The 19,853-nt window shown below is 40.2% G+C and overlaps 1 protein-coding gene across 14 annotated transcripts in view; it reads left to right on the top strand.

Moving 5' to 3' along the window:
- The window catches only part of Slc16a7 (solute carrier family 16 member 7), a 165,253-nt gene that overhangs the window by 1,187 nt on the left and 144,213 nt on the right, over nt 1-19,853 (top strand). For 4 of the 14 annotated variants that reach the window (XM_052753516.1, XM_052753507.1, XM_052753513.1 and 1 more), the window contains exon 2: nt 8,886-9,002. The exons of 9 other annotated variants lie outside the window; for them this stretch is intronic. The gene's annotated coding sequence lies outside the window, so the exon portion shown is untranslated. Of the gene's footprint in view, nt 1-170; nt 338-8,885; nt 9,003-19,853 lie in introns of those variants that run through there. One more of the 14 variants, XM_052753508.1, reaches the window with a different exon arrangement.

Genomic DNA, 19,853 nt, shown 5'->3' with positions numbered 1-19,853 from the left:
GGCTGTCTAGTAGCAATTCAAAAGCTAATAGTCCATGTCCTGCTCCCTCCTCAAACTAAAAGGAAATGCAGCGAAGGTATAAAAATAGCAGGGAATGACGAACATGACCCTAAAAAGCCCTGGCAAGAGGAAATTGTGGGCACCAAGGCCTTTTTTTGCTGGCACTCTAGGCTTCGAGGCTGAACCCAGTCAGCTCAGACAGGAAGCTTTTCAAGGCCTGCCATGGTTCGATTGCATGTCCCCCGTCACCCCAACCACAAAGGTGTGCATTTTAAGAAGGTGGCAGGAAAATCAGAGCCGGGTGTGGGCAGCCGAAGGAAGATGAGAGTTGAACAAGGTAAGTCCCAGGAGGGCAGTGAGATGATCCTAACTCCGTTTTCTCCTTCCGAGGGCTGTGCACCGAAGTCCGTCTAAATAAGAGGGTACCTGAATGACCCCAGTGACAGGGAAGGACGTGATGTGTGTGCTGCCACAGCTCAGTTCATATTAATACTTCGTAGTTACATACTGCTCTTTCCTCCTCAGTTGTTTTTTTTTTTTTTTTTTTTTTTTTTTTTTTTTTTTTTTTTTTTGGTTGTTGTTTGTTTTTAAACTAGTGGCTAGCAATCTGAATTTTTGTAGGGGAGCAGTAGAGGATGGAACCCGGGGCTCTATCACTGGGCAATGTCCTTATCCATTTTTTTAAATTTCACTTTTATTTTGAAGCAGACTCTTGCGAAATGAGCCAGAGTGGCCTTGGATTCTCTGTGTAGCCTAGGGAGACTCCACATGGACATGGTCCTCCTTCCTGCCCAGGAACAGGGTTTTCAGTCAATCACCACTCTACTCTGATGTGACCTGCAGAACAGTGTCTTACACACAAATTAGTGCATGCTCCTGTCAATTCCAGTTTGCTCCCAGACATGCATGGTTTTTTTTTTTTTTTTTTATAGCACCTGCCCTGAAATTTAGGCTTTCATCTTTCCTACAGGTAGGGAAGGTAGAAGGACTTCAAAAATGCTCCTTATCCAGAACTTTAATTTGGGCTCGTGAAAGGGGTGCCCTCTAGATGTTTCTTTTGATACTGTTCTCATTCACCAAATACTTCAGAGATATTTGTGTGACAGAGGGAAACTAAATATAGAGTCAGTAAGACCCAGATACCAAGATTGTTTCCATGGTGCCTGGGATTTTTTTTTTTCAAAGAATTATTTTGTTATCGAGGCTACCATTGTACACATTTTTATCCTTCAAAGTCCACACAAATTTTCCCAAAGGAAAAGGCATATTGGTGAGAATCATTAATAATGAAAGTAAGAGGGTGCTGGAGAACTGTGATCCGCCAAGTCGAAATGCTGGGACTTTGTCAAGCAGCAACGGTCGCCATGCGGTCCATGCCACCCACTATAGCATCCTTAGCGTCTTTAGAATGCTATCTTCAGGCATGCTGCTGCTATTTTCTGTCAGTATCTATGAACCCTACAGGGTAGATTTGTCTATACTTATATCTACAGAATTGTTTAGGCACAGTTACAGGGCTTACTCTATCAACATAGTCTGTTTTCTGTTGTTGTAACAAAATATCTGACGTGGAATAACAAATTTGTAAAAAGAGGTTAATTTGCCTCATGATAGGGATGGCGGGAAAAACTCAAGTATCATGGTACTGGCATCTTCTTAGTGTCCCCTGGACAATGATAATATATTAGTGTAGTAGAGTAAACAGGGACAAACAAAAGTGGCCAAACATGTTGGGTCGTCTTAAGTTTTCACAAACTGCTCTCCTGGTAACTAACTCAGTCCCACTTGACCTGACTGATCTCATGAGAAGCATTATGCCTATAGGAGTGATACCCACGGAGTCCAAACTGCTTTTGCAAGTCTTCGGCACCTCTCAGCACAACACCATTTTGTCAGTAGTTCAAGGCTCCACATGTGTGTTCATGGGGACCAAGGAGATTCAAGCCATAGCAACTCCTCGGTGACAGAGCCAGCCGAGATAAACAGACTGCCTGATCCTAAGACCTGAGTAACACAGAGTCTGCCTTGTATGACGTTAGTCAAGGGCAAAATGCTTCTTTGTTGTGCTCTGCGGTGCCTGGCACATGGTACTACTGAAAAGCAGATTATAGGAGGAATGAAGTCAAGAGCAACAGAAGCAGAAGCAGATACAACAGAGGAGAAGGAGATGAAGATGAAGATGAAGGAGAAGGAGAAGGAGAAGGAGGAGGAGGAGGAGGAGGAGGAGGAGGAGGAGGAGGAGAAGAAGAAGAGGAAGAAGAAGAAGAAGAAGAAGAAGAAGAAGAAGAAGAAGAAGAAGAAGAAGAAGAAGAAGAAGAAGAAGAAGAAGAAGAAGTGGAAGGAAAGCAACAAAGAGCACACTGACCTCTTCTGTCTTTAGCTCTAAGTCAGGCAGGAAGTACCACAGGGATTCTGCCCTCCACAGCAGAAGAGCTGAAATCCTTTGGAGGAACTCTTTGTGTTTGAGGCATCTAGTTCGTGAGACTTGTTTGTGTGAAGCAGAAACATTGCTTTCTCCTGGATGGTGAATTAGCAAAAGGAGCATATAGCCTCTAATATCAGAGGGCAGCCCACTCAAAGTAGACAAGATAGAGTCAACACACACAAAAGGCTCCTTTAGGGACTGAGTTTGAATGGCTCTTAAGACCAAGCAATTGGCCTTTGTCCTAGGTCATGTGAGAGTTGAACTTCTATGATATTTTTCTAACACCAAAGAGGATACTGAATGTGAGATGACATAAATGGTGCCTGACAAATAGAATGGGCTGCAGCAAGTGCAAAAGACGCCCCTTGGCAGCCTTTGTCTCCCTTCCTACCCCGTCCTTTAACCGATTTCAGTGGTGAAGGCCCCTCCTGTTCCCATGACTTGATGTCATCATCAGGACTCTCTTGATATTGACCTGGCAGTCTCTTCAGCCGGACAGTCCCTTTTATGTTAAGTTCTGCTTATTCTGGAAAGCATTCTACCCATGTTTTTGGGCTTCTTGGTCTTGAGAACAGAGATCATATCTGACTGATCTGGGAAGCCATATGGATGGGACATAGTAGAGGTCAAGGCAGGTGCTCTGAAGACTAGCCTGTCTATATTATGATTTTTTTTTTTTTGGCTCCGTCTTTAGCCAGTTAGGACTAGTTGCCAACCTCTTCAAATCTTAGTTCCTTCTTTGTAAAAAAGAAGTCAAGAACAAAATTCATATAGATTAGAAAGACTAAATGGAATAGTATTTAGAACTAACCTATGCATAGAAATAATTTAAGGCATGGTAGTTGGATGATATTAATTATATTAATGATAATACTAGCCTGAGGGCTGAACAGGTCATTTCCAACTTCACTGGCTTATTTATCTTAACTGATTGGAAACCCCAGCTAGATGACTTATTGGTGGTACATAATTAAACATTGAACACACTGATTTTTTTTTGTATACTCTTTGTGGCAGACTTTCTTAAAACTAGATCTGCCAGGTATGCATATCCATTATTCTAGCTTTTGGGAGGTAGAAACAGAATGATCAGGAGGTGCAGGGCCAGTATCAATTTCATAACTATGTGGAGGCCATCCTGGGCTACATGAAACACTTTTATAGTAATTAAAAGAAGCATATTTGGATCAGTGTGTCAGGAGAAGCACTGGGAAATGATTGTATAGTGATACTTAATGAGTAACAACATTGAAAAGAATTTCAGAGAAAGCTTTATTTTTCTCACTTGGTCACTTAAGTGTTGGACTCAGAAAGCCAGTCTACCTGTTTGGAAGATTCAGTGCTTTACATCTACCATATGATGGAGCAGCCTACCATAGACAAACTTGTAGAAGAGTCAATATTAATAGCCCCACCCATATTTGACATCCAGCAAATACATGGGACTGTTATGTGCATGAACTGAAAAAACAAAAAATATGAAAAAAGGAGCTGGGGAATGTATCTTAGAATGTAAACAGCCTAGAGTTCTGCCCCTAGCACTATAAAAAATGGAAATAATTAATTACAAATTAAACACTGAGCTTAACAATAATAAAACTGGTCTCCAGGTAGGGCTGGAGTAATTTATACTTGGGTTCACCAGAGACATTTCCAATATGTTCATATATATCAGGGCTGATAAATGATGCACATATTTTGTAAATAATTTTCCTGACCAAATAATAAGACTCTTGCAAGCATTTTCATTAATATTCATGGAAATCCCAGAGGAGTTTCTGAAAATCCCCACAAAGTTCCTGAGTGGCAGCTACACTGTGCTAAGGGAAATTTATTTTTTCTTCAGTTTTCTTTTCTGTTAAAGGAATTATGCAGTTTATGGGTACTTCCAATGGTAGTGTTCATGTAGTTTAATTACAGAAATCAGTTATTCATATTTGGCAATACTTGTCATAAATACAACAACTTTCAATTAAAAGTATTTTGTATGAACAGATACAAGTGGAATGTTTGTTTAGATAAAGATTTATATAAATCATTGGTATTCTGAAAGCTATTTCAAACATTTGCTTATTTCCTCACTAATTATAGTGAAAAACTATATTTATTCTTAATTAGATTCCATTTAAAACTGTTACCTGGCACAATGGTGTGTTGGTTCAGACTCATACTCCCAAACTCTCTGAGGCGGGTAACGTAGAAATAAAATGTGTTCATTTAAACTCACAGTCTCAAAGGTTCACATATCTGTGACATGGCAGGTGCTGGTTTCTGTTCGGTGAGGGTTGTATATAGTGGTGCATTGTCGTGGGCATGTTTAAAAGAGCAAAGGGGTGCATCCCAGAGAGGGACTGGGATTCTGTATCCTCTGATAACCTAAGGACCTCTTACCAAGAGGCCCTCTCTTAAAGGTCCAAGCAATTGGGCTGGGCTAAGGATGCAGTTCAGTGTGTAGATTGCTTGGCATGCATGAAGCCCTAGATTCAGTTCTCAACACTGCATTAGTGGTGCGTGTAGAAACAACCGGAACGCTGGGCCTTTGTAGACATGCGCACACCTCTGCTGGACAGCTCCCTATGCTATACTACTGTCACCCCCAGTACTCTGAGGTCTCTTAAACAGTCTCCCTCTTTTTTCTCTTTTTCTTTCTTTCTGTTTCCACATCTCCTTCATGGGTGTCACATTAGATGTTTGAAAGATCTCTTTGGTCAGCCTTTGTTCGCACAGTCATTTTTATTTTTAGATGAGACAGTTATACATCCAAAATATACATGCTGTTAGATACTCCTCTTGCAGCAGAGCTCCCCCAACCCCTGCCACCTGCAGATAAGTCATAATGATAATATCAGCAATTCCCACTACCTGTATTCCCAAAGGATGTAGTTGGAAGCAGCTTTCCCAGGCTCAACTTTTACTGTCATCAGAACCAAGCCGAACTGAACGGTTTCTGGGCCCTGTTCATTCTCATTCTATCCCCTACATCATGTCTTGGGCCATGCTACCCTTCCGTCCTGAAATGTTGTCGCGTTCTAGTATTTTTGTTTCGAGTATTAATTTCGGCTTCAGAGTGGAGCTCACACTCTAGATTCAAATTTCCTCTGACCTGGGATAGGTCGGAGCAGCTTTCTAAATGACATTGCATTTCTTAGTTGAGCGGAACACCCCTGTATCTGTGGTGTGACAAGCTTACAGGTCTTATGCTTCCTCTGTCAGGTTAAGAGTCCCATTTCTTTTTTTTTCCTGTTTGCTTCTGCTGTGAGTTGGCAGGGCCCCTTTTTCAGGAACATTGCATTCCTGAAGCATTCAAGATCAGGGAGGTCCGGAAACATACCTCTGACTTCAGGGGTCGTGGCACTGTCTTTGAACAACTTAAACTGCTCTTCATGACATATTTGATTGTCGGTACGATCCAGTGAGGTGAAGTGGGAAGGTCAGGAAGCATGAAACCGAGGTGTCTACGGAGTCTGCTTCTGGAGGAACTCACTCTTTTGTGATCACAGAACGAGCATTCTCTTGTGTGTGGCCTCAGGGTAATGAGTTAACAATCGAAGAAACCACTGGGAGAAATGGAGGAGACCACACTTTAAACTGTGAATTTAACTGGCAATTAGCTAAGTGCACTGGCTGGTTTTGTACCAACTTGACACAAGCTGGAGTCATCAGAGCAAAAGGAGCCTCCCTTGATGCAATGCCTCCATGAGCTCCAGCTGTAAGGCATTTTCTTCATTAGTGAGTGATGGGGGAGGGCCCAGCCCATGGTGGGTGGTGCCATCTCTGGGCTGGTGTCCTGGGTTCTATCAGAAAGCAGGCTGAGCAAGCCATGGGAAGCAAGCCAGTAAGCAGGACCCCTCCATGGCCTCTGCATCATCTCTTGCCTCCAGGATTCTGCACTGTTTGAGTTCCTGTCCTGACACTTCCTTCAGTGATGAACTGTGATGTGAAGTGTAAGCCCAATAAATCCTTTCCCCGCAACTGGCTTTTTGGTCACAGTGTTTGGTCACAGCAATAGAAACCCAAACTAAGACAAGTTGGTACCAGTGTCGGAGGGTATTGCTGTGACAGACCAGACCCTGTTTGAGGAAGGATTGTGGAAGGAAGGATTTTGGAACTTTGGGCTAGAAGAGCCATTGAGTGTTAGGAGCTCTGTGGGATGTTCTTTAGTAACTTGGAAGATAAGAATGTTGAGAGCAGTGCAGAAGATGGAGGCCTGGCTTGTGAAGTTTCAGAGGGAAGTTTAAAGACTCTATCAGGGCTGTTTGCTATTTTGAATTAAGATTCTGTCTCCCAGGTTAGTTGGGGCTAAAGAGTCAGCTGTGATTAACAAGAGACAGGCAAAAGGAGTGAAACCTTTATGTTCCTGGCACAGTTGATGCTGGTTGGCTGGAGCTAAGCAATTAGCGGAGATTGAGAGGAGACCAACATCACTGATGGTGAAATCTTCTGGGAAGTGCTATCTGAGAGCACACAGAAGCTGCGTTCTAGAGGTGGCCAAGGCTGTACCTTGTACTGGCAGCTGGACTTGGTCATGTGTAAGAGTCACCCAGGTGGTACTGGTTTTGAAGGCATGAAGGGATCATGGAGAGCAGCTGAGGCTTGGCACTGTGAGAAGCCAGAAGAGGACGTTAGTGAAGATGCAGCCTCAGTAGCAGATGAAGGCCCAGGACTGAAGGGGTCGTACAAAGAAGCTGAGTCCTGGCCCCACGAGGAGAGCCTATGAGAGGCTATTGGTGAAAGTGTAGCCTAGTTGCAGCGGGAGACCCAACATTTTGGACATGCCAGTATCACAGGATGACCACCATGAACAGCAGCAGCAGTGGAGTGGAGCCAGCCAGAGCTGGAAAACAGGCTGTGTGTGCTGCAGAGGGGAGAGGATCCTAAAGAGTGAATCCGGGGTAATTGGACATTGAGTCGTTTATACTATTGGAACTTTTGGATTATTGATGTTTTAATGTGGGATCTTGAGGACAAATGAGAAAGAAAGTGTTGTGGGTTAATAATTATATGTTTGTGTGTCAAGTTGACTGCTTTTGTGTGTCAACTTGACACAAGCTGGAGTCATTAGAAAGGAGCCTCAGCTGAGGAAATGCCTCCTTGAGCTCCAGCTGTGGGGCCTTTTCTCCATTAGTGATCAATGGGGGAGGGCCCAGCCCGTGGTGGGTAGTGCTATGCCTGGGCTTGTGGTCTTGGGTTCTATAAGAAGGCAGGATGAGCAAGCCAGGAGAAGCAAGCCAGTAAGCAGCTCCCCTCCATGGCCTCTGCATCAGCTCCTGCCTCCAGGTTCCTGCCCTGTGTGAGTTCCTGTCCTGACTTCCTTAGACCATGAACAGTGATGTGGAAGTGTGAGCCAAATAAACCCTTTTCTTCCCAGTTTGCATTTTGGTCATGGTGTTTCATGGCAGCCATAGAAAGCCCCAAAAAGATAGTAACCAATAAAAAAAATTGTCTTCTGTAGAGGAATGAGGTCGGGATATATGTGTGTGATAACTGGTCTTAGAGGTATGAGACTGAGGAGGTTGTTAGGGAGAAATATGATGGATAACCTTTGGACAAAGATAGCTTTTCTTAGCCGGGCGGTGGTGGCGCACGCCTTTAATCCCAACACTCGGGAGGCAGAGCCAGGCGGATCTCTGTGAGTTTGAGGCCAGCCTGGTCTCCAAAGCGAGTTTCAGGAAAGGCGCAAAGCTACACAGAGAGACCCTGTCTCGAAAAACAAAACAAAACCAAAAAAAAAAAAAAAAAAGATAGCTTCTCCTTATTGAGTACTTCTGTGTGTCAGATATAATTACTGTACTTTATCTGTGATCTTCCAAAACTTTAGGAATTATTGTTTTTATACCCTTAGGTTACTCGTGACGTAACTAATGCACCAGGCTGAAATATTTTGTCAAGGTTACACATCTTCTTGGTAGAGCGCTCTGGATGTAGACTGTTAACCTCAAAACATGTCTGACTTTGTGTTCTCAAGCATTACTGCGGCTGTACATTTTCAGTAATTTAGAAGAAAAAATATCCCTGAGAGACGTTGAAAACAAGAAACTAGAGAAGTATAGTCATTTGGGGTCTATGACGTATTTAGAAAGAATGGCAAACTTTCCTTCCTATTTGGAGGCAGTGTTTGGGGGTCAGTGAGATGGCCCAGGGGTTAAGAGCACTGGCTGCTCTTCTGAAGACCTGGATATGCTTCCCAGCACCCAATTAGCAGCTCACAACTGTCTGTAACTCTAGATCCAGGGGATCTGGTGCCTCTCTTACCGCTGTGGGCAATGCATTCATGTGGTACACATACATACACCCACATACACATACAATAAAATTAATAAATATCTAAAAAAAAGTGAAGGTAGCTTTTCAAGGAGAGATAGAAAACTTAAGGAAATCCTAAAATCTTACTGATTATGAACATAAGAGAGGCGAGGACCATTATGGCCTGAGAGTAATTTCAGAATCCCATTCTTCTCAGTTTATTTTGAAGGCATGGCAGAAGCCAGGAGAGGGCCTGGACCCTTTTGTGGTGGGTGCCAGTGGATACCTGAGCAGAGTAGACGGACTTCGCAGAAAGCTTTTGACACATCTAAAGGTAGAGGATGTAATCTTTTTTTTTTTTTTTTTTCAGACTGTTCTTCTAAATACTGTTTTAGATTCCCGGCAATGATTGTGAATGAAACAGTTAATGCTTTCTTCCTATGTACTTTTATGAATAATTAAAAAAAAATAAACAGTTATGTCTCTGACCCAAGCTATTGGTAAATCTAAGATGCCACGTCTCTGTGGTCTGTCTCATTCTGTAGTTTCTGTTTTCAGCATTTTCCTGTTTTCTCAGTCTCCGTTATATTTGATAGACACTTTGGAAATGAGCGGGTATATCTCCATCGAATTCTTAACTTAGCAATGACTGGGCTGTTTGACTAAAATCTATTTATCAGCTCACAGAGCCAAGCTTGCTCATTTTCAGAACAGTTAGAAAAGCCCATTTCTTGGTTTGTTTTTGTGAGAGTAAATAATATCTTTAACTAGTAAATGATTGATGTGATCATTTAATTTTCATTTGATTATATTTTTGGTGTGTTTTCACAAAGAACCTTCTTATTCATGAAGAATCCTTTTCTTTACATAACCATCTGTGAGTTTTAAGACAGCATTTCACAGCCTAAGCCAAATAGAAAGATTGTGATGGAGACAGCATACTGAATTCCCAAAAATAGGCATCTTTCCACTATGTAAAAATTTCTAGTTTGGGGAGCATATAGGAGAATACCCAACTATTGATATAATACTACAAAAAATTTTCCCATCTGAAGTTTTCATTTAGCTTTCAGATTTAGTGCTCACATTTGGGTATCTCAAGGGGCATTTCAAGGGGAATTTTTTTAGTCTCCACCTGGATGTAATTGTGCACAGAAGCACAATGAAGAACCTCCACAAAGAGGAAGATGATCATATTACAATGACTTAATAATTGCTCACATCAGAATGTAAAATATATACCTACAGGATCATTGATACCATTTACATGCCTCCCATGTATCTGCTTCCTTCAACACAGCATCTCTTCTCATCTCTATTACCATATAAGACAGATCATATTAGTTTAGAGATATGGAGCATAAACACAAGATAAGATACCCATTAGAGTGTCCCGAGAGTTGCTGCCTCAGCAGGTAGTCCAGGGCTGGGAAGATGCGAAGAGCCTCTTGCTCTTCCTCCAACATCTTAAATCAGTGCAAACCAGTAAATAATTAAGGATTCTAGGTCAAGTATTCTGCAAAGAGGCTTGGGGAAAATATAATAAAACCTTTTCTAGCTCCATCTCTTTCATGATACTATAATTTTTGGAAATACGTTCACTAATTAAAGATAAAAATCAAAAGTAGAGCTAAGTGTTAAAATGAACAGCAGAGAACATATTGTCTTGAACAATAGATGACAAATTACAGCTTTTTGGGGCCTGAATCCAGCCTGTTGTCTGTTGTTTTTAAGCAGCTACACCAGGGTGTCTCCATATGTTCTAGACTTCTCTGTCCACAGGGAAGAGTTGGGTAGCTGTAAATTAACTTCCAAAGTATAAGACACATCCTATTTTGTACTTGAAGTGTTTGCCCTAGAATTTCAGAAAGACATGTGTCTTATGATGAAGATGTCAGGTATTAGTGAAGCTTAGAGAAGAGACTGTCCTTGGTGAAGTCAAGAGGAGGTGGCCATTTCAAGTACCACAAAACTAAACGTTGGGAGCACTTGGATAAGTGCAAAAGTCTGCTGAACAGAAGGGTCATATTACTGCATTTGTTATAGCCACTGCCTGTGAGTGTTTTTAAATGTTCTTCTAGAACACTGTCCCTTAAGCTCAGTATGTGAAATATTTGAATTAGTAGAATTTTTAAGGTAAGAGTTTTATTTTATTCAGTAGTCCATGATGTCAAAGTGTAGACTTGTGGACAATCATTTTTCTAATGACTTTATTCATTTGATAAGTAATTTTCTGTTGATTACCAGGACTCTGTTATCTCAGTTTTCACTAACTATAGGTATGATGGTTAGAACACTAATATTTTTCTTATTAATGTCTAATAAAATAAATTCTAGATGTTACCTATACAACTGTGTACCAGCCCTGTTTCAAGAGCACCCCATATCTTATCTCATAAAAAAGTACAATAGCCCAATAAGGCAGATGTTCTCCTTACTATTTTACCAAAGAAAGCACTGAGCAGCCAATGGGAAGGATTAGATCTACAAAACTAGTAGGGACAACATTATACAACATTACCAAGAAACAAATGAGAAATTTTTGCAGCTATGATGCAGACTGGAACACATCTTTAGAAAATGCAAAAATGAGTATTCTAACTTGTTTCTTCCTGAGACTCAATTCTTTTCTAGCCAAAGCATTGCACTATATGAAGACGTTAAGTCAGCTCTTAATACTGATGCTTCTGCAAATTTTTATTGAAAAATACTGGCTTTTAAGGAAGGAGAATTTGTTTTTTTTCTGTCTCTGTTATTCTTTACAACTCCTTATCTCAGCTTTTTGCCTCTTGACATTAGACTGTGATTTCTTCTTTTTTTATTTTGTGTAGTGTAATATCCCTTCCTAATAGTCATGTTGGTTCCACATAACTATTGTGTATCACTGACGTGCTTGATATATTTTTGTAAAGCAAGACCTGCTTTCAGAGGAAAAAGAATCAATGGAACTTACTGCCAGTAGTCCCTGCATAGCCACAGGGGATGCATTTCCAGACCCCAGTAGATGCCTTAACCTAATAGTAGTATTGATCAGCATTTCCTCTACATACATCCTTCATATAATTTTTTTTTTGCCTTGTCACTTCAAATAAGCTATTTATGGCGACTCTTTGGTGTGTTTAGACAGTCAGTACCACTCCTCTTGCCTGTTTGAGCATTGTTAAGTACAATTCATGTTCGTTGAACTTAGGCACTAGAGTGCCAGCATAGCAGCGAGCAGCGTACACTATGTGGATACACTGGACAGTGAAAATTCCTGCCATGGTTGGGAAAGAGTGGGAGTGTAAGATTTCATCATGCCACTTGGAATGTCATATAGTTTCAAATGTCTGAGTTGCTTATTTCTGGAATTTTGCATTTATTGCTTTTGGATTGTGGTTGATCACTGGAAACTGAAACTTGGGGAAGTAAGCTGGATGAGAGTCTACTGTAGGAGCTCCCCCCCACTTTTTTTTTCTGAACTTGAGTCAGATTCCACAAAACTGTTAGCATCTCTCTAATAGATCTGACCAAATAATATGGACATAGAGAAAATGAGTGACTGGAAGAAGCTGCAGGGAGCCTAAGAAAATGTGAGTGTTGTCCCATGGGCCGCATTAGTATCTCTATGGAGAGTAATCTGGCCAACAGGCTATGGGGAGAACATTAATTACACACAATAATGACCTGCCATAGGAGGACATGCAGATATCAGATCTGAATCTTATATGGTGATTGATCACTTTCTTTTATCATTAGTTTTTAAGTAACACATACCATTAGCATAAGAAAAATAACTAAGTGAGGAAATGTATGGATATTTATTGTTTTTGATTGTATTTTTATTAATAACATAGATTTATTAGTCTGTCTTATTAAGAACCTGGGTATGTTATCTACATTTGTTTTCTAAGTTTCCACACAAAGGCAGGACACACTTTTAAAAATATTTAATCTATTTAGAAATTTAATTATAACTGTTTGCTAAGATATACCAATATTTATGACATTTCTTATGTATATGTCTTTCAAGTTTCATTTTTTCTAAAGAGTGACTGTTCTAGCCAACATTGCTTTAGTCTCAAGATATTTTTAATTATTCCTCATTTTATTAATCTTTTTTTGTTAGGCCTTGTCTCTAAGTAATAAATGGTACTTAATATCCTCTGTGGTATAGACTCAGATCATGAATTATAGTCTACAAAATTTAATGATTTTTTGTGTGTATGTATGTCAGTGAGTATGAGCATGTGGTGTGTGCACATAGGTGTGTACTGGTGCAGAGGCCAGAGGAGAATTTCATGTGACCTATTCTAGAATTCTTTCTTATTCAAATGAGACAGGGACACTCATTGAGCCTGGACCTGTCACTCACTGTGCTGGCTGCTAGAAAGCTTTGGTGATTCCCATGTTTTCTCCCCAGGCAGCACTGGCACAGGTGTGCTCCTGAATCACAATGCCTAACTCTTCAGTACTCTCTTGGTGTCTGAAAGTTTTTCAAAAGGATTTACACACTTAGATGTCCAGGATTAGAATGTGAGAAAGAGAAGATAGTTAACGAATTCGACGTTGTTGTCTGCCAGCACTTGGGAAGTGGGGCTTTTGAGATCCATTGCTGCACACATCTCTGCAAGCCATCTGGCATCCTCAACAGTTCTGTTCATTGTTACCACAGCCTCGTTCTGAAATGCGTTATAGAAACACCCTGGTGAGTTAGGGAAAGGGTTGAGAAGTCTGTACACGCACAGCCCCTCCCCTGTCTCCTGTGTTCTTCTGTCCTGCACAGAATTGGCTCTTCCTTGTTCGTGCATATATACCATGCTAGAGGAAAATCATGGGCACCATGAAGGAGAAATCACCTGCGACATGGGCCTCTGGGTATTCCCCTGGGGGATTGACTTAATTATGTTAATTGATGTGTGGAGACCAGTCTTGGACTCTGGGCAGGAGTATCCCTGGACAGGGCATCCTGGACTGGCTAAATGGAGAAAGCAGGGGAGCTGAGCAGTAGGACACATTCATTGCTGTGTCTTGACTGGGGATCAGTGTGACCCCCTGCTTCGAGCTCCTGCTGCAGTGACTGCCTTCAACCGTGAGTGAGGAGGAACGCTACTTTCTCCCTTGAGTTCCTTTTTTCAGAGTATTTCATCACAGCAACAAAGAAAAGAGACTAAGACATGTTTGCTTCGTGCACTGCAATTAAAATTTCACTTTCTTGACTCTCCAAAGATAGCCAGTCAAGGAAGTGTGAGAAATTATCAGGTACAATTACATACTACCCACTGAACAGTACTTTATAGGGGAGGGCTGAGAAGGAAAACAAGAAGTGTGCCATTTTTAAAAAAATTCTTAACTCTCATTCATTTACCTATTTACAATCTTTCTGTTTTGTTTTTTCTTAAATGTTCCATTGTTAATTGAATGCTTTTGAAGATTGGCCAAAATCACAGATTATGTATTTTTTCCAAACAATCATTCTTTTCAAGTTGTTCACAAAAACCAAAGGACTGAAACCAGTAATTCACACAAGAGGGAATTATGTAAAGCAGGTATCCCTGAATGGATAAGGCTTCTTCTGTGAATATTGCAATAAAAGGTCAAGTTAGAAACATTTAGGATTATGACCAGTATTCATGATCAGTCTCTTATCATGCTAAGTAGGATTAACACATAAACAGTAGACACACTGGAGCCTCCAGGAAGCACATGGTTCCAGACTGTATCCCAGGGCAAGAAATATTTTTAAATAGTTTGAAATCCAAGGGAAAAAACATTTAAATATATATATATATATATATATATATATATATATATATATATATTCCTTAATGATTGAAAAAGAAGTGGTTTAGATATGCATCTCATGTTATTAAAAGGGACCAGCATACTATGAGATGATCAGAGTGTCATGGCTTTAACTTTATTTTATGATAGAATCCAACCTTACTGTGTGAAAGCGCATTATTTGCTGCTGTGGCTGTAGTGGCTTGGCCATATTCGGGAACATGGCAGGCAGCATGTCAGTGTTCTGCAGTAGGGCCTTCATCGGGTGGTTCAGTTGTGCGGGGTGCCTGCTCCATCAATGGGATTAAGGCTTCCCGCAGCCCCTGGGCCTCTTGCCCTTCTGCCTTCTGCCAAGAGAGAACACAGTGTTCCTCTTCTTGGAGGGCACAGCAGCCAGCGAAGCAGCATTCTGGAGGAAGAAATGTAGCCTCTGTGCAGACTCTGAACCTGCCAGCGCTTTTATCTTGGCCTCGCTTAACTGTGAGAGACAAGTTCCTGTTTGTGGAGGTTACCCTTTCCTTTTTAATGGCCATCTTCCTTTCTACGTCTCCAGACTGTGTCTTGAAAGCCTGCAGTACTGAAACTTAATGCATACATGGTGACATAATTTCAGGATAATTTTGTTTAAAATTTTCAGTATAATCTCATCTTAAATATGGCAGTTACCATGAACAAAATCCTTTTCTTCTTTTCACACTGACTTTTACATTTTGTTATTTTAGTACATGTTAGAAGGGTTTTCTGTCAGGGTGGGAAGCAGGTTTCTTGAGAGACTCTCTTCCAGTGTGTCACGACTGGAAGAAATTCCGATGGAGAGTTCTCACAGACACCTCTGTGAAATCAGCACTGTACAGTCACAGTAACTGCATCGATGACAACACCCTCCCTGTTACCAGACATTCTTCTCTTGGAGACTATTTATACCCTAGGAGCATCATGGATGGTGCTGCCATTGCTCTAAAAATCCACTCCTGGACTTGCAAAAGCTAGGTCCTAATCAGTATGAAGAAGTTTGTGTAAATGGCAATATTTTCATAAACTTCTCTGTACTCAAAAGAGTATTCATCCCTGCTAGCTCCCCAGTGCCAGAGAATCACCAAGGGGGCCTGCTGGAGCCTGCTGTTCCCTCATTGTGCACCCTGACCTGGTTCCTATGCTTGACTCAGTTAGTTCTTGGCATTAACTCTAGCCGAGGGTTGGTGACTGTTCTCTGAAATGCCCTTCAGTTTCGCTGAAAGGGGAAGCTGCATACAACAGTCGCTGGAACCTAATCGTTCCCAGAAGCCAGACCTACAAAGAAAAGCATAAAGGACACCCAGCAGCATGGGGCCTAAAGGAACTGGATTATGACTTTGCCACCTCAGGTCTCTGACCTTTAGGTGTAAATAGAGCAGACGTTTCTTTGTGCAGAGTTTCACTAGGCATATAGTAGAAAAATTAGGGATGCTTGTTATTTACTGAGCATGGGAGCACCTTGGTCATTTGTAGGAATCTTTCCTTTTGCTTTCAACACAAACATTTGGTCATTATTTTGAGCAAAACCAAATAGAACTAGATAACCAAAACTATAAAAATTCATTTCTCCCTCAACACAGACATTCTGGACAGTTCATGAAAATGATCTAAAAATGTATTATTTTCTTATAAGCTCATTTTCTTCAGCTTATGCCAAAATTGATGGACACTCTGTTTTAATGAAAAAAAGAATGCGTTAGCTATTTCTTACAAATACAGTGAATAACTATTAGTTGAGTTTTGTTTTATCTGACAGTCAATTTGGAAAATAACCTAGTGTATATTTAAGGCTGTGCTAGATTTAACTCCTTGGTTAGTTGTTCAGTTGTTTCTCTTTGGCTAATGGTCAGAGTGGCAAGAAGGGATGTTTAATAAGAAGGATGAAAAAGAACTGGGTCACTTTCATTCTGAGGAAAAGTAGAGCTCCCAGCAATTAATTCTGGCATTTCTAGAGCTGCGGCATTGCTCAAACAGCATGCTTCCTTCCACAGTTTCCCCAACATCCGTCAGTTAGAAGATAAATAGGACTCATTTCTACCCAGGCTTGGTAGAATATTTTAGTACTTCAGCCTATTAAAAAATCATATTCTGTTGAAGATTTTATTTAAAATAAGACTTTGTAAGTTTTAGTTGTTATAGGTCATGGCATAAAGGCATTATTTGGGTAGGTGACTGATTAAGTTGACAATTTATTATTTTCCAATGAATAATTTTTGAGTTAATAGTGTGGTATGAGGACAAATCACCTCCTTGTTTTAGTATTATTCTTAGGCTCATTTCTCCATTAAATGAAGAATAAATGCTTAATATCCCCATGTTATCAATTTACTCTATCTTTAGTTGTATGAATACATTGTTTAAGTAATTTCTTGTTCATGATACTTATACAGGCATCACACACACATATATTACATATATGTCATCACTCATTGTTAATATACTCATCAAATGCCACTTGGTTAGAGTAGCACTTAACTTAATCTACAATATAAACATTTCCAAATTTGATATGCATACCATTTTGGTAGAAATTTACATTTTCTAAATTTTATAAAACACCCTTCAGAAGAGAGCTTCTTCAGCCTTTTCCACTTGTAACACTTTGTCTCCTAGAATTAGTTTTAAGTGGACCTGGTTACATGGATATATAAGGTAATTATGCAAACATAGATTTACCAAGAAGTTATTAATATGCGATAAAGTGATTTTAAAGTGATTTTACTATTTGCCAAAGATGAAAAAATTTCATACTAATGAAATTTGTGTTTGTTTATTTTTGCATACTTAAATAGTGGCTGAATATTTGATAAACAGGATGTAACACATCTTCAGTATTCAAGAATGGATGGATATTTCAGTTTTCTAATTGTTCTGAGAATGCTGCCTCAAGTTAAGGCATAGTATAAAATGACTAAAGTGAATTTAGGGCCATTTCAGAATTTGTTAATTCTGTCCTAGACCCAACTCTCTCTCTCTCTCTCTCTCTCTCTCTCTCTCTCTCTCTCTCTCTCTCTCTCTGCAAATAAAGTAGTAATTTTAAAACTCAAACTTGTAACAGGGCACCAAGATATGCTGACCTGATTCTTCCTTGGTGAGGGGTGATAGTAGGTATACTAATTACTTTTCAGTTCCTGTGATAAAACACCATGACCAAAGCCGCTTATAAAAGAAAGAGTTGATTTGAGCTTTGTCTCTAGGAGGTAAGAGGCCATCAGAGTGGGGAACATGGCAAGAGTCCACAGACAGAGACAGGGCAGCCAAAGCAGGTTTGGTACTAGAGTGATATTTGACGTGGGAATTGTCTTCATTTTCTGTATAGACATTTATGAGTATATAATAATGTTGTGACTTTTTTCCTGTTATATATTTATACTTGTAAAGTGATTATAATGAAAATCTCTACAAACCCATTGCTTTCCATCATCTCTAAAACTCCGATTTTAGATATTTAGACTTTTAGAGTGGTTTTCTTTAACAAACACTTCCTGTTCCAATGCACATTCACCTTCATATAACCGGATTTCATGGCATGCCCCTTTCCTTCTCAGATGTATAGGATCCAAAGGGGAACTTCTTTAACAATTCCAGATTTGCATTAAGACTTAATTACAATTTAGTACCATGGGTTATTTCATATAGTCTCATTGTAACAAATTGAACCATGAAATCAAGGAATCTTAAAAAATGTTTACCCTACTATTTGCTCAGTATTGTTCATGAGTTAATGTCTTTCAATCTGTGAAACACTATAAAATGGCTTCAACTGAAAGACTTTTGGGAAAACAGTGAACTTGCCACCATTACAAGTAGCTATTTTTTTTCTTGGACAACACCCTTATGAATTTATTTTAATATTGCAGTGAGAGAGAAAGTATCTCTGCCTTGTATTCTCTGTGTTGTCACAATTTTATTACTCTCTGAATTAGGCCTGTGACCTCTTAGTAACCAATTATGAGGCTCCATGCCTGTCCACACACTCCATGAGGTAGCCATGTATATCAGACTTGGCCTTTGGAGTTGTAAGACAGCACTCCACTGAGCTGGTGGCAGTGTGGCACATATGCAGTGACAGAGCCACTGGGTAAGGAGGGAAAATGAAGCATGTGTACATAACAAGTCTGTTATGATAATGAGTTACAGTTCTTGGGCACCATTCTGAATACTTAATGTGTTATTTTGTCTAATCCATACACCTAGGAGGGACTATTGTTATTTAGTAAAAAGGGAGGATCACAGATTGCAAGCCCAGTGTCACTTTGAGATCTTTGGCAGCAGTTACTCTACAGCTCACGTGGTTGAGTCTGTATGATAATGAGTATTCAGAGACAGGTAATACTTGGGGGGTGGTCATTAACCTAAGACAGAGCACTTGTGTAGCCCAGGCTGGCCATATTGGGCTCTCAATCCCCATTGGCATCAGAAGGGGAGAGTTCTTCATGAAGGCCCAATAGGTCTCTGCCATGTTGGGATTCAGCAGCAGCCACAGGGCACACGCAGTGCTCAGGAACCCAAAGAGGAACCTCATTGTCCTGTGGGAAGACACAAACAGATCCCAGGGCCCACACCAACACCGGATTGGGTCCCTTCCAAGTGCCAGTAGAAAGATCCTTCCATCACACCAGAGGATGATTTGCAACAGGAGCCCTCCAGTGCTTATCTGCAGCAGATATATTGTTGTTTTCCCAGAAACAGAACCAAGACATTAAAACATAATATGATTCACTAATATTAACCAAGTTTATAAATAATAGAGATGATGTTTGAAACGAGGTGTTCTGACCCCACACTCCACATGCTAACACCTAGCCAATATTCCTGGCAGCTGAAACATCGAGGGCCCATGGGTGACAGAAAGTATACCTTAGCTGGGCAGTAGAATTCTAGGTTGCTACATCACTGGCAGAAAAGGGATTACATATTATGTCCTTTGTAAAGCAACACCTTTCTAACAAAAGACAAGTTAAGTGATAAACAATACAGATATGGAATTATAAACATATATATATAATATATCAAATATATATATATATATATATATATATATATATATATATATATATAAATAATTCTATGCACAACACAGGACTTTAATTTTGAAGATCTTAAGCCTTAGACTGATATAACTCATTTTACTCTTAAGTGAAGAGTAGGTAGCTGTGTAGAAATGATGGGTCCAAATGGGTGTGATCTATGAGTAATAAACTGAAGAGACTCTCAACAAGATGGGTCTGTCCACATTGTTGGCTTCTATGTGCAGCATTCCTTCCTCCCACTTATGGTGTAGAATTCTTTCTAGAATGGAAGTGGTTTCATTAAGTGGTTTTATTATAACTGGCAGTCAAGCACGTGGGTGTGGGTGTGTGTGAGTGTGTGTGTGTTAGAGAGAGCAAGTGAGAGAGCAAAAGAG

The sequence above is a fragment of the Peromyscus californicus genome, unplaced genomic scaffold (genome assembly GCF_007827085.1).
Source record: "Peromyscus californicus insignis strain IS unplaced genomic scaffold, ASM782708v3 Scaffold_24__1_contigs__length_46423439, whole genome shotgun sequence".
In the NCBI taxonomy this organism is placed as follows: Eukaryota; Metazoa; Chordata; class Mammalia; order Rodentia; family Cricetidae; genus Peromyscus; species Peromyscus californicus.
Note: the sequence above shows the minus strand (reverse complement) of the source record. Positions and strands in the feature narration are given on the sequence as shown.